The 15,799-nt window shown below is 37.9% G+C and overlaps 1 pseudogene; it reads right to left on the bottom strand.

The window, feature by feature from the left end:
* Window positions 1–470: 470 nt before the first annotated feature.
* Window positions 471–587, bottom strand: LOC115899469 (annotated as a pseudogene).
* Between the last annotated feature and the right edge of the window lie 15,212 nt (window positions 588–15,799).

Below are 15,799 nucleotides of genomic sequence, written 5' to 3'. Positions count from 1 at the left end.
GAATAAAGCTCCTTGCTAATTAAAAAGATTTGAATCATGGTTGGGAGTTGCTTCTATCATTATGTATTATTCTATCATAATGTAATTATCATTATCAAAGAGTTTCTCTTTGCTGGTAAATATAGATGGATAGAGAAGCTTTGATCTTAAACTCCTTGAGAGTGAGTGCTCTCTTATTCTTTGTATACCTAATACTTAGCAGTGCCCTGTATATAATACATATTTAAGGAAAGCTTATTGAGTGGATAAATGAAGTGGTCTATTCCATTCACCATGCTTAATTAGATTAAGCCTATTTCCCAATAAAATGCTTAGGGTAGAATGCAGTATGGTATGGTAGGAAGAGCAGATGCTTTTGAGTGAGACAGATAGATTTAAATCCTAGCTTTGATACCCAGCTGTGTGAAAGGAAAGCCACCTAATCTCTTTGAACTGCAGCTTTCTTCTTGTGTTGTTGTACAAATTATATAAGATAAAATATGTAAAGTATTTGAGAATGTGCCTGGCACATAATGAGTATTGAAACATTTAATTATCTTCCCTTTCCTTTCAGGTACATTGCTAATTTCTTTCTTTTCAATCAGTACTACAGAACAAAATTGGCTCAGATCCATTTTGAGAAGAAAGAATTTGTGGTAGTTACACTATTTGTTCAAATTTTCAAACCTGTTTTTCCCCCACCAGAAAATATACGTCCAAGCTCCCATATTTTGCCTGCTTTAAAAGAGCTTCTATTGACTTCAGAAAAGGTTACCAACACTAGGAAAAGAAGTAGGGGAATTTACTTTATTTACCATCATTTTCCAATTAAGTAAAAGTGGAAAATTACAACACTTTCCATTAGATTAATGATTCACAGACTTCAAAACACTGATCTATATTCTCTCACTGCAAGCTCACATTAGCCCCCACTTTCCTTAAAGCTAAGGAAACTGAGGGAGGAAAAAAGGGGAGCTGCCAAACGTACAGAATAAAACCAGACACCGTGAGTTCTGACTTGTCCAGGGATCTTTCCCGACCCCACCCTAGGATGCACTGCATCCCGTGTTCTCCTTGGGAACTGTCATTACATGCTCACTAGTGCTCTCTGCCCTCCACTTTGGACGTTGCATCTTGGAAGCAAGCCCTCTCCTGTTGCCAATGGGATTGTGGTCTACCAGTTAAAGGAGACAACCAAGTCATGAGTAGTGGAGTTCATTTTTTTGCTTTCTCAGTGACTCACAATAAGACATGTGGTGAGTTGTTCAGAATTAACTACTTTTCCAAGGTTTTACAAAGACTAAATGCCCATGGTGGTATTTTTAACAATTCTGGTGAAGTTCTCAGTTTATTTTCAACATTAAGGATGCTACAGCAAGTGTTATTGGAATGGAAAAATTGAAGCTCTCATCTATAAGGGTAAGACTCACAGTCTCCATTAGAAACAGCTGTGACCAGTAAGTTTTTTTCTGTGATGCGTTTATTGACATTCTTGTTGTGTTGCCAGTGCTAGCTGGTGGCCAGCTGTTCCTATCATATTTTAATTAAAGAAGCTCCCACACCATCAAGAAATGATCTGTGTAAAGATGTGTAATACCTATCTGCTGTTTTTCCTGTCTAGACCTTAAACACATGTGTAGACATTAACAATAGAATTCATTCTTACCCTTGCCATCCCACATCCCCCACAAAAGTGTTATTAATTTGGGATCCCTGTACCTTTAAGGGAAATTTATCCCCCTGAAACTTATGTAAAATTATAGAGGTATATTCTTATGAAGAGAAGGTTCACACTTTCAACAGATTCTCACATGAATTCACTCAGAAAGGGGGTAAAGAAAATTGACTGTAGACAGGTACCCATTTAGATCAATTTTCAGTGGAAATAAATGAATAATTGTTTCTTATCTTAAAAATCTCAACAATGGAAGACTTCTAGAGGTAAGCTAAAGACTAAACAAAGTAGAAATAAAACATGGGGAAGAGAAGTACAAATAGTAGCAGGCAACAGATGACAAACTGCTTGAAAAGAGACGGTTATAAAACAGAAAATATACTACTATCATATTAGTGAACATTTCACCTACTAACAATAAGTATATGGATGGACTCCTAGAAGAGGCTTTTAGGGAAGCAATAGTCAGGAAGCAATGGTCATCTTTAAGTTTATAAGCTCATGCTGTGTCCAAAAAGAAAGTACAGTAGTGATTTAATTTTAATAAATAATAATTTATAAATGAACTGATTATAATTTGCCTTCTCTACTACTTTTCTTACTTCACCTTCCCATTAGCCAATTAAAGCAGCCAGTTGAGAGCCATTGTCCATCTCCCTTCTCCAGCATAGCACAGAGAGAGAGAAATAGCATCACAGAAAGTCTGAATTTGCTTTATCATGCCCAACACCAAAATAGCACATTGTATTGGCCAAAATCACTAATGCTGTTCGCCAAAATTGTCTTCAATCACAGAATTTAATAAGAAATCTCATTTAAGCTCCTACCCAAGCCTCCCTCTAATTATACAAGGCATCCTACTGCCACCTTTATCCTTTCCCCTTCTTCAGCGCTTCTCCGTCCTCTGCCTCTGTTCCTCGCACTTGCCCAAGCTCTTCTCCCACAAAAACAGAGAAAAATAATAATACTAAGAGTATACCTTTTCTGGGGGTAAAGAAGTCAGTCCGGGGCTAACTTACATAGTAACTGAAGAAATATTCTTGAATGTGTGGCAATAATGTTTACAACCTCATCATTTCTACCTTCTTTATATGACTTGTGTTTCTTTTTTCTTGCGCGCCGGGCGCAGTGGCTCAAGCCTGTAATCCCAGCACTTTGGGAGGCCGAGACGGGCGGATCACGAGGTCAGGAGATCGAGACCATCCTGGCTAACACGGTGAAACCCCGTCTCTACTTAAAAAAATACAAAAAACTAGCTGGGCGAGGTGGCAGGCGCCTGTAGTCCCAGCTACTCGGGAGGCTGAGGCAGGAGAATGGCGTGAACCCAGGAGGCGGAGCTTGCAGTGAGCTGAGATCCGGCCACTGCACTCCAGCCTGGGCGACAGAGCGAGACTCTGTCTCAAAAAAAAAAAAAAAAAAAAAAAAAAAAAAAAAAAAAAAAAAAAAAAAGAATCTCTCTAAGAATTCTCCTCTAAGAAGCCCTAAGGAAAACAACCCTGTCACTCAAGCCATCCCAAATCTAAGGCATCTTACCACCTTCAATTTGGCTAATAATAAATTATCTGAGAAGAGAAACAACAGGGCCCAGCATGGTGGCTCACACCTGTAATCCCAGCATTTTGGGATGCCATTGAGGTCAGATCGCTTGAGCCCAGGAGTTTGAGACCAGCCTGGACAACATGGTGAAATCCCATCTTAAAAAGTGCAAAAATTAGCTGGGTGTGGTGGCAAATACCTGTGGTCCCAGCTACTCCAGTGGCTGAGGTGGGAGGATTGCTTGAGTCTGGGAGGCAGAGGCTATGATGAGGCAAGATCGTGCCACTGCACTCCAGCCTGGGTGACAGAGCAAGACCCTGTCTCAAAAGAAAAGAAAAAAGAAACAACAGAAAACTGAAAAATGTGTATTTTTCCCCTTTTCCACCCTGAAAGAAGACAGAAACTGTTAGCAAGGGGTAAGGGGTTGACAAGTAAAGCAGTGGCAGTAAAATGTACACACACACACACAGCATTATGGGCAACATTTTGGTTGAAAAGACTAACAATGGTAAAATGAGGTCCCTCTTAATTATCAAATGACAATTTTAGCAACCTAGTTTTGGAAAAAAGTTACACTTGGCTTACCTCTAGTAAAATCCCAATTTCTTATGCCTATAGATTTATTAGCACAATAATGGAACACAACTAGGCATTAAAAAGTTACTGCTTTGAAGAAAAAAAAAAGGTGAGTTCTACAATAAAATTTATATACTTTGTCTTTTCAATATCTGAGGCACTGTTTCCAGCTTTTTTACCCTAGTATTATGTGCACATACAGAATATCAAAATAAAACTTCAAGTGAAAATTTTAGTAAGGTTATTTTTTAAAAAAGAAAACTAGTTTTAGTGTGAGTTGCATGCTAATAGTCCTCCCATGCTAAGATTTATTCTAGCAGCAGTAAAAACGTTCACATTTACTATACAGTTTGGGACAAGTTAATGATTTGTTCTGAATTCTACTACTGTATATGTCAAATCTAACAAACTTCAGTCAAGATTTAAACAAAATTCATCAAGTGTTTTAAGACATCTTGAAATTCTATCTCCTTCACAAAGACTTTTCTGTGTAAGGTGGTAATTTCCTGCCCTCTCACCCTGTCCTCATTTTTTCAATATGACATTCATAAATCTGACTCTTCTGTCAGCACTTTTATGGAAATAATGGAGCTGTGCCAGAAGGCCAAAGATAGGCAAAGCCCTGATTTTCAAAGGGGTGGAAAACAGCAGAAACACAAGTAGATCTTTCAAGTTAAAGACTACATCTTATTCACTTTACGACTGGCAGCACCTAGTATAGGTTCTGTAACATGAAGGAGGGAAGAAGGGAAGAAGGGAAGGAGGGAAGAAGGGAAGAAGGGAAGGAGGGAAGGAGGGAAGGAGAGAAGGAGCGAAGGAAGGAAGGAAGGAAGGACGGAAGGAAGGAAGGAAGGAAGGAAATCAATTTAAATAGGTTCTTAAAACCCTGGCAAATATAGCATCTACATTCTATCGAAAAGAGAAATAAGTTGATAAATTTTGGTCCCTTTGAAAGAGAGCCTAGATTCACTATAAACAAATCATGTCAGGTTAACCTCACCAGGATTCTGTTCTTTGCCCTGTCCTGATCAACTTAGAACAAAACATAATCAGCATGCTATTCAAATTTGTGAATATTACAAAAGTGGTAAGGACAGTCAATATACTAGATATCAAAATAGAGATTCTAATTTATGTCAAAGGTCAGAAAAATGAACTGAAAATAATCCACTTGAAGTTTTACAAGGATAAATGTAAATGACTATATTGAGACTCATGAAAACAATCTGAAAACTTAAGATGAGAAAATCTGGACTCAATGGTATAAAAACTATAGTATGATACTGGCTTGAGAAATAATACAGGAGTTTTCAAGTGACCATAACTCAGTATGAGCCATGATATGAGTACTAAAAAGTAAGTATAAATTTTAATATTAAAAGCCATATTATATACAGATTATAAAAGCAAATAGTCCACTGATAGAATGGACATAATCCATCTTTGCCCTCTGGTGTGATTCTTTAAGAGAAATGTTGACTAACTGGAGAACTTTGAGAGGAGCCTGACCAAGATGATGAGAGGGTCTAAAGGCCTGTCATATGAAGAACATTTAAGAAAGCTGGGGCACCCAAAGTAAAGGAGATGAATATTAACCTTCAGGTTTCTATTGGACTTCAAGGACACCAAAATATAATAATCATAATAGTTGGTTTAAGACACATTCTCATCACTGATCCATGAATGTTTTAACTTATTTTTATACGATTGTTTGATGTCTATTTTCGATAATGCAGTAAGATCCCATGAACCCACCATCCAACAAAATACCAAAACTTTGACAAGAACTTACTTCCACTTCTAGCAGAGACCACAGAGATGACTCCCATCCCACATGCCCTTCTTACAATGTGACAATGACCCCTACCCACTGAATAATGGGGCTTATGTACCCTCCTCTTGAAACTGAAAGGACCCTTGTAACTGCCTTGACCAACAGAGTTTGCAAAAGGAACACTATGCAGCTAGGTAGATCATAAAGATGCCATGCCCTTCTGCCTTTCTCTCCAGGGATACTCACTCTTAAAATCTAGCCATCATTCTGTGAGGAAGCTCAAACTAGCCCACTCTGAAAATCTATGTGGAGAGGCCACATATAGGCATTCCAGCCATCAGTCAGCATCAACTGCTAGACATCTCCAGATGGTTCTAGTCAGTCTCATGCTTCAAGTCCTCCCCGCTGAGGCAGTGACATCATGGAGCAAACACAAGTTATCCCCATGGTTCCTTGTCTAAATCCCTGATTCAGTGAATCTGTGAAAATAATTAAATGATTATTTTATGGCACTAAGTTTGGGCTGGTTTCTTATACAGCAATAATAACTGAAGACCAATATGCAGTTGGCACCACTGCATTTTCCTGTCTCACTCAATCTAAAGTAACCACCATCTTGAATCCTATGATTATCTATCCCTTCCTTTCATTGTATATAGTTTGATCTCATCTCCATATAAGCCTAAAAGTATATTTTTCATTTTAATTTTTTCTGGCTTTAGTTAAAAAGTATCATATTTAATGTATTCTTTTGGAACTTATGTTTAACTTAATATTATATTTGTAATATCCATCCTTTTTTTTCATTTTTTTATTTTTATTTTATTTTATTATTATTTTTTTTTTGAGACGGAGTCTCGCTCTGTCACCCAGGCTGGATTGCAGTGGTGCAATCTCGGCTCACTGCAAGCTCTGCCTCCCGGGTTTACGCCATTCTCCTGCCTCAGCCTCCCGTGTAGCTGGGACTACAGGTGCCCACCACCTCGCCCCGCTAGTTTTTTGTATTTTTTAGTAGAGACGGGGTTTCACCGTGTAGGCCAGGATGGGCTCGATCTCCTGACCTCGTGATCCACCCGTCTCGGCCTCCCAAAGTGCTGGGATTACAGGCTTGAGCCACCGCGCCCGGCCATCCTTGTTTTTTAATAGTTTTGACTGCTAAATACTATTGCATTGAATCAATATATAATAGGTGATCATCTACTCTCCTGTCAATGGGCTGTTAGGCTGTCATAGGTTTTTGCTAATGTGAATAGAGCTACCGTGAGCATTCTAACGTAGGTCTCCCGGAGTATTTGTATGAATTTATCTTGGGCATGTCTGTGAGAATGGGACTACTAGAAGGTAGGCTATATAAGTGCTTGGTCAAATATTTAGAAGAGTGTGGCAAGGAAGAGAACTACAATGCAGGTACAATGTAAAAACCTAGCCCTGGAGTCAGATGACTTTGAGAGGAATTCAAGTTTCATAGCTCAAAGATTGTAAGATCACAGACAATTTATTGCATGTTAATTTACAAGAAATTTTTGTTGAGATTTAATCAAATAATGTGAAATCTCTTCATAAACTAAAGCGCTACAAAAATATGACATTATTATTAAGAATAGATGTGCTGTTTTTGTGTTACGACAAGGGAAAAAAAACAATTTAGACCAAAGAGTGGAAAGTACTGTGACTCAGATTTTGACCAAAGACAAAAGCAAACTTTAAACAATTTAACCTATCCAACAATAGAACAAGCTTCCTAGAATGACCAAGTCAAGGTAGGTCTAGATTATGGCTGATCTGTGAGAGTCTGAGATCTTCCTACAAAACCAGGTCAGACAGATAAAAGTCACAAAGAGAGAATAATGGGTTGGGCTTCAAGCCTGAGAAGATACGGAAGATTCTTAGCCAAAAAGCCAAAAATAAGTAATCAAATATATTCAGGCAAATCACTTAGCTCTTCTGGTTATACTGAGTGTTATGGATTGAATTGTGACCTCCAAAAGCATACATTGCAGCCCTAACCTGTGGTTCCTGTAACGTGACCTTATTTGGAAATAAAGTCTTTGCAGATGTAAACAAATTAAGAGGAGGTCATTAGGGTGGGCCCTTAATTCAATATGACAGATGGTCTTAGGAGAAGAAAAGATGACCACATGAAGAGATAGACACTCAGGAAGAATGCTCTGTTGAGAGGGAGGCAGAGATTGGAGCTATGCTACCATAAACTAGGGAAAACCTGGGGCTATCAGAAGTTTGAAGAAGCAAGGAAAGATCCTCCCCTAGAGGTGTTCATGGTAACGTGACCCTACCAACACCTTGATTTCAAACTTCTAGCCTCCAAAACTGTGAGATAATAAATTTCTGTTGTTCTAAGTCACCCAGTTTGTGGGAATTTGTTATGGCAGCTCCAGGAAACAAATATACTGTAAGTCATAAAGAGCCCAAGGAGGGATAGCTAGTTCCCTATGACTGAATGGACAACTGTACATCAGCAATGTTGTGAAACAAATATCTCCTTCAAAAGAGCATTTGGATGTGATGATCTCTAACGATCTCTCCTGACTCTAAGATTCTCCAAATTCCCATACAGTAAAGTTTCCACACCAGTAGATACATAAGATAGATATGTAGTTTATAATTAGTGGACTAGAAAGGCTAGACAACATATCTAATACATGCATGCATTTAAACCTCACATGCCTTATATCAGATGTGCTCAGCTTCCCAGAACACCACAGATGTCTACATATCTTAATCCATTAATTCCAGCCTTCCCTCGGAAAAAATATAAGAAGCAGATGGTGATAGAGTAACTCCATAATAGTCATTTGGGGATTATCCACTACAGTAAAAATAGAAAATAAAATATGAATATTATGACAAATTTGTGGTCTTGTGTCCTACCAAAATATCTCCTGACTAGAGGTTTTTTAAAAAGATAAAAAACATTGGGGTATGTAACTCCACTTTCTGAATTTAGGGCTGGGAGTCATAGAGTCCAAATTATTCAACTATTCGCTGCACCATCATAATAAAGCAAGCTCATGATTTCCCAAAAGATACAAGGTACCATTGATACGTTTTTTTTTTTTATGAAACATTCACAATCTTTTAGGAAAACTTTTAATGGTACATGATTTACATCTCTGTTTAATCTACGTTTCTGTTTCATATTTACATAGTTTTATATCTGTCAATATGTTCTCACTTTTACACAGTCTCTCTCGAATTGTAAACTATGAGAGAGAAAGAGACTCTCTTTTATAGATACAACATGACACAAGATATTTGGAGAATTTTTAAATATAGTAAATAGTGCTTTAGTTAAATGGCATTGTGTTTTGTCATAACATGCAACTAAGAGTGCTTTTTGATCCCCCTCATGGGGTTGTTGGGATGATTAAATACGATAGCTAGGGGAAGGCACTAGCACGGTGTCTAGCAATCAGTAAATCTCCATTAAATATCAGCTCCAGGTTTGATACTGAAACAAGTATTAAGGGTCAATATTTATGCTTAAAATTAAATATGCAAATTTGTAAGATTCTTACCCCTGTAGTGATATGGTGAGAAGTGGCAGAGCACGGAAGTTAACACAAGCTTTAGAGCTCAGCAGTCAGAGTTTGGGCCATGGCTCTTATACTCAGTAACTATATGACCTCAGGTAAGTTATCTGACTCCCAGATCTTCAGTTATCATTAAAGAATTATTTCCAGAGTCATGAGAGATAGTGTTTATAAAGCACCTAATGTGACAGCCAACACACAGTAAGCATTCAATAAATAGTAGCAGTAAATCCAAGGGGGCTTCAGTCCATATTGTCTCATCTCAAAGGATTCCTCTAAGTACTTGTCATTCTGTATACAATTCTTATTTTTATCCAATAATTTGATTTCCCCCAGATGGCTATTACATATTTATATAATACCTATATTACTAAAAAAGCACATAATTAATTTTTTAAAAGTCTTCAATGCCCTGATAAGGAAAAGCATTCAAAATTGAAAAAAGGAAGAAACAAAAAAGTCAATTGCAAGTTCTTTCCAATATTTTATGGGTTTAAGATTTACCCAAGGGATTATCTAGGAAAATATAATTTTATTTACTATGTACTACTGATTAAAAGCCTCAAACTTAGTGACATTACCATGAAACTTGTAGATTTTTGTCCAGTAAAAATGAAAATAAAGTCTGGTTTGTGGAACAGATTATCCCAAAGGTAATGATTTACTGCCCTGTAGGATATTAACCAGAATTTTCTAATGCAGTGTAGCAATCTTATCCTGACATTCTTGTATTAAATTGCTTATAAATGCCTAAGTCCTCAAATGCTTTTGAAACCAGCATAAACATCTTACTGATTCCTTCTTTAATAAATGAGCTGAATAAAATCTTTGTCATGTTTATTTTATATTTGCATGCAACTCATGGTTTTCATTTTCTTAAAATTATGTTAGCAGCCTTGAGAAAGCTTAGTAGAAAAACTAATTACCACAGTTAATATTTTACAAAGTGAAAAATTATTTAGCAACATGAATGATCACTTTCTAATTAATCTCTTATACCAGCCTTTTATATGTGTTTTCTCATACCTGGGCATTCTTGTGTGGCATGAGCAAGTACAACTGCCACTTGCTGCAGCAAGATAATTTGGCTGAAGTTCTAAAGTCTCTTATACAGCTGTGTTAGTAATGAATTCAAAAATCACTCTAACAATTGCTATTGGCTTCCCTTTCTTTGCTTATTCCAATCCTTATTAATGGTCTGAGAGATAAGGCTCCTGTTACCACATGCACACAATGTCTGGCTAGCGTCACACATACGAGATACAGTTTCATTCCAGTTTTCCTGCCACCAGGGGAAATAAACAACAAAGGTGGACTCTGAAGGAATGGGCTTGTAGGTTTAGGCCATCTTGCACCTTGTTAATATGTCATACTCATCCATGTAGTCACCATTTGGCAATACTTGGAGCCAGATTTCTGCTTAATAAGTCATGTGAATTATCAAAGGCTTACATCCTCAAAATTTAGAAGAAACAAAGGTGTGGACAGTTCTAATCTGAATTTATTATTGTGTGAATTATTCAAAGTCAAATGATGCATATTTTCACGGACAAAAAAGATGAGGTATATGATGAATTCCATAGATTCAAAATAGGAAGAACAGAAAAGGTATAAAAGGGAAAGTTATTCTCTTCACAGAAGGATTCTCCACTGTAAAAAATAATTCATAAAAGACATTTGAAGGAGCAAAACCCCCTACTTCTCTAAACTTTTCTTTTTCTCAACACAAATGCTTAAAGTAGTGTGGTACATTAAGCAAGACTTTGGCACTATTAGTAACGTGCCACCTTAGAGAAACCTATTCATCTCACTCGGATAGGATTTCCTTATCCAAGGAATAAAGAAGCAGGCCTAGTAGGACTCTAAGACTCTAAACGGAACTTGCTGGTGTTCCATTTAGCAAGTTCCATTTTATGACTTACAGACAGCTTTTTCAGAGGACACATTACATAAAATAATATATTCCTAAAGTAATGTGAGGAAAATAATTGCCAGAGGATGTCCATAGGGTCAGCTCATTTGACTTAAGGAGAAAGGACCATGTCCTGTGATAGATCTACTCATGCTGGTAACTCCTTTTGTCTAACAGACAGAATAGAAAAAGAACACCAAATGAAGCAAGTTTTAAGGGTCTTAATCAGAGTTTTACCAATAACTAGTTGTCTGGTCTTGGGCATGTCACTTTGCCTCTTATAAAATGAAGACTTGAATTAATTCTCTCTTCCAGCACTAATTTTTGTTGTCTACTCAACTGAAAGATATTTAGTTAGTTGCAGAGGTAGCTAGATCTAGCCTATATTTTCCATTTACTGGCACTGCTAGTAGGCTTTAGAGGCTTGAATCCCAGCTCTGATGCTTACAAGCCTTATAACTTTGGGCAAATCAATTAAACTTGTAGACCCTCAGCTTCCTCATCTGTAAAATGAGAACAAAGATGCTATTTATAGCGTATATTTTAAAGATTAAATGGTTAAGTTATTTAAACTGCCTGATACGATAACTAGTATGCAGTTTTCACTCAATAAGCAGTAGTTCTTTTCAACATTACAGTCAAGATACGGTAAGACTTCTGAGCTGAAGAAAAAATTTTGCATAATTATGTTTTAAACTCTATCTTCAAAACTGTGTATGCTCTTTTTGATTCAGTGCAACTTGCTTGTAAATTCAAGATACTCTTCTAGAATTGAAATTAAATTTTGGCTATCATAATAATTCTGTTTCATGAGTGTACAAAGATTTAATAATACATTTATAATATTTTATTAGCTGCAAATGGAAAACACTACATACCTGTCTGAGGCTTTTCATATTATTTTTTTAAAGTCACTAAGCTAAATGTTTGCATTGACAATTATATAGGATAACAATAAGAGAGGATTAGGGTTGAACTATTGAAGAAGAATGTTCCCTAAGCAAACTATAAAGTCTCTTCAGTTGAAATAAATGTTTCAAAATAATGTTTGCAAAATGTCAGTATTAACATGAATTCAATGATGTACTATCGTTCATAGACCCTGAAAAATGTGGGTGGTGTGGACTTTTAGAAGTTGATTTGAGTTTCAATTTTAAAAATGTAAGCATTAAGCCTAAGATCTCAAGAAATGTGAAATTAATGTTAGCTAAGAATTGCCCAATTTTATAAATTGATTCATAAAATTGTTGTCCAAAGTCCAAAATAAATAACTCTAAGCTTAACATTGGTAACATTTCAGCTTTGGTTACTGTATAGATATTTTCATTTAATAGTGTAGTGTAATTTATCACTCTCCAATGCCTGACTCTACTATGGAACTTACTACTGTTGTGAGGGGAGAAAAAAATCCCTCTTAAGTGCACTGTGTCCAAAGGACATTTAGATTTTAAGACTAAAATAAAACCTCAAAATCATAAAAACAGGGGTAAAAATGACAATACTACAATTTATTGAATATTTACCTCTTATTGAGCACTCACTATGAGTCAGATATTAAGTACATGAGCATTTAAGTTAATATTTCCATACTTGGTTAACAACCATGAAAGATAAAAATTATTTTCCCCATTTATCAGATAAGAAAACAAGACAGGAAGTTTAGTTACTTGCCCACAGCTACAAAGCTTTCAAATGACAAGGCAGGGAGTATTTTTGACCTAAAGTCTATGGTCTCTTTACACTCCTCTTTAATAGATTACAGCAAAGCTCTGGAACCTCTCATCTGCACTTCTACCCTACCCCCATACCTGTCACAAGCTGTATCTTCTGGCTCATCTCTGGGAGAGGAGGGGAAAATGAGAAGAGAGAGAGCTGGGTTGTTCCAGTTTATTTATTCAACTGTGCTAGCATATAGAATGTGATCTTTCCTGCCATCCCACAATACTAAGTCTTAAGTCCAGAACTGAGGGTAGAAGACACCTCATATGTTCTACATTCCAATTTCCTACCAGTGTTTGGCATAATCCCTGCCACCACCAAACCCCAGAAAGTAGTGATATCATAATCTTTAAAAATCCATCCCTTTATTCAACTGTCTTGTGTGCCAGACCTTCTTTTGATGGAGTGTCATGGAGGCCCTAAAGGGAATGAGAGAGGGCTGGATGTTGGGAGCAGGCCCCCAAAAATCTGGCCATAAACTGGCCCCAAAACTGGCCATAAACAGAATCTCTGCAGCACTGTGACATATTCATGATGGCCATAACGCCCACACTGGAAGGTTGTGGGTTTATGGGAATGAGGGCAAGAAACACCTAGCCTGCCCAGGGTGGAAAACCGCTTAAAGGCATTCTTAAACCATAGACAATAGCATGAGCAATCTGTGCCTTAAGGACATGCTCCTGCTGCAGTTAACTAGCCCAACCTATTCCTTTAATTCAGCCCATCCCTTCGTTTCCCATAAGGGATACTTTTAGTTAATTTAATATCTATAGAAACAATGCTAATGACTGGTTTGCTGTTAATAAATATGTGGGTAAATTTCTGTTCGGGGCTCTCAGCTCTGAAGGCTGTGAGACCCCTGATTTCCTACTTCACACCTCTATATTTCTATGTGTGTCTTTAATTCCTCTGGCGCCGCTGGGTTAGGGTCTCCGCGACTGAGCTGGTCTCCGCACTGGGGAAGGGACAAGCATAATCATAGCAGTAGATTTAAAGTTGGGCTTTATTCTGGATTTGGGTAAGGGGAAGCTATTGAAAGGTTTCAGAGCAGGACATAACTGGCACCAACCTGTGCAAAATCTTGGTGTGAGACTGCAGTTTGAGAGTCAGGCTCTAGCTGAGGCAGAACTGATGACTATGGGTTGGTGGTGCTGATAGTAAGGATTTGAATTTTAGTAAATGTAGGTTCTGAGCCGGGGAAGTGGTGGCACTTTGTCATTTGGAACTGGATTGGAGGAAGAAGGGCAGAGCTCACATCACTTGTATGGAAAGAAAGGAGGAAAAGATCAGTAGGTGAGAGAAGGGGTGATGAGGTATTACTTCATTCTTGGGGCAGAGGACCAAGGAAGCATCCCTGCTCCCTGGACCCAGTTTTAAGTCCAGGCTGAAGCCAGAGAGAAACAAAGAGAAAAAGGAGGAGCAACAGATGAAAGCAAAGGTCATGGAGTGAGGGCACTGCCAGATCTTATAAGAAGACTGAGAGAAATCGTCATCTATGGTTTTGAGGAGCACATGTCTGTGAAAAGAGTCCTATTACCCCACCTTCTACTGGGGAGGTAGTGGGAGATTTTCCTTCCAGAAGGCAAGTGAAAGAAGTTCTGAGAAAATCCTTAAAGGTGGCTGCAGGAATGGGCATTATTTTCTGGCAAGATCCACACTAGACTGTAGAGACCACAAGTTCACATTCATCCTGGCTCAGGAGCCAGGCTTGTTGAGGTCATCCTTGAATAAAGAGCATTCTCAGCAAAAAAGCATGTGGCATGTTTGCCTTTACATTCTGCTTCCCAATCTGGGGAAGAAGGGAGGGTTACTTAACATCTGTTCCTAGATTAAGAGATCCCAGAAGTAGGAAACCACATCTGCAAGGATTGATGGGATTGTTTTGTGATGTGTCTAGGAAGAAAACAGGGAAAACCCCAACTCCATCCCAGTTTTCCATGACCCTTAGAGGATATATAATACAGTATCACTCCTCTCATTCCTTTGACTTCATATGAAGGTGCACGAGATTAGCAGAAGAGCGTGACCCAGGGGATACCCAGACAGCCTGACCCAGAGAAGAGTTTAGAACTTTTCCTCTTGGCAGCAATAAAGATGTCAAAATAAAGATGAACAGTGACCCCTAAAAGTCACCTATAGTCCCTAAACAGAGACTACTATATCAGCAAAGGCTAGAAGCATCAGACAGAAACAGGCTAAACCTGAATGAGGAGAGGACTCCTCTATCACTTGCTATTCAAGTCTGACCCTCCAAAAGGCAGTATCAGCATCACCTTGGAATTATTGGCAGTGCAGAGTCTCAGGCCCCACCCATCAACCTCCTGAATCAGAATCTGCATTTTGTCAAGACCAGTAGGGGTTTCATATGCATATGAAAGTCTGAGAAACAATGCTGTAAACTTACAGCTGTCATCAGTAGCTGTAGCTATTGAGGAGCTTGCTCTCCCTTTCCACTGAGTTGCCTCCAGCAGGCACTATGAGGACACATAGGAACCTAGGGTCTGAGGAGAGGTGGGAGGGAAGTTCCAAAGGGAAGAGGAAAAAAGAAAGAGTGTATAAAAAGCCCACATAATCCCATTTATTTATTTTTGCTGTTGTAGCCTAGGTTTTTTGTGTGATAGTCAAAAAATCACTGCCAAGGCAAATGTCAAGGAACTTTTCCCTATGTTGCATTATAGTTTTATGGTGTCAGGTCTTACATTTAGGTCTTTTATCTATTTTGAGTTCGTTTTTGTATATAGTGTAAGATAAGGCTTTAATTTCACACTTTTGCTTGTGGAAATCCAGTTTTCCCAGCACCATTTATTGACAGGATTATCATTTCCCCATTCTGTCCTCTTAGAGGCTTTGTTAAAAATAAATTGACTATATATGTTTGGATTTGTTTCTGGGCCCTGTACTCTCTGTTCCATTGGTCTATGTCTCTGTTCTTATACCAGTACCATACAGTTTTGAGTATTATAGTTTTGTAATATAATTTACATTCTGGAAGTGCAGTGGCTTTAAGTTTGTTTTTCTTTCTCAGTATTGTTGTGGTTCTTCAGGATTATTTGAGGCTCCATGCAAACTTTAAGATT

Source organism: Rhinopithecus roxellana, chromosome 8, assembly GCF_007565055.1.
Source record: "Rhinopithecus roxellana isolate Shanxi Qingling chromosome 8, ASM756505v1, whole genome shotgun sequence".
In the NCBI taxonomy this organism is placed as follows: Eukaryota; Metazoa; Chordata; class Mammalia; order Primates; family Cercopithecidae; genus Rhinopithecus; species Rhinopithecus roxellana.
Note: the sequence above shows the minus strand (reverse complement) of the source record. Positions and strands in the feature narration are given on the sequence as shown.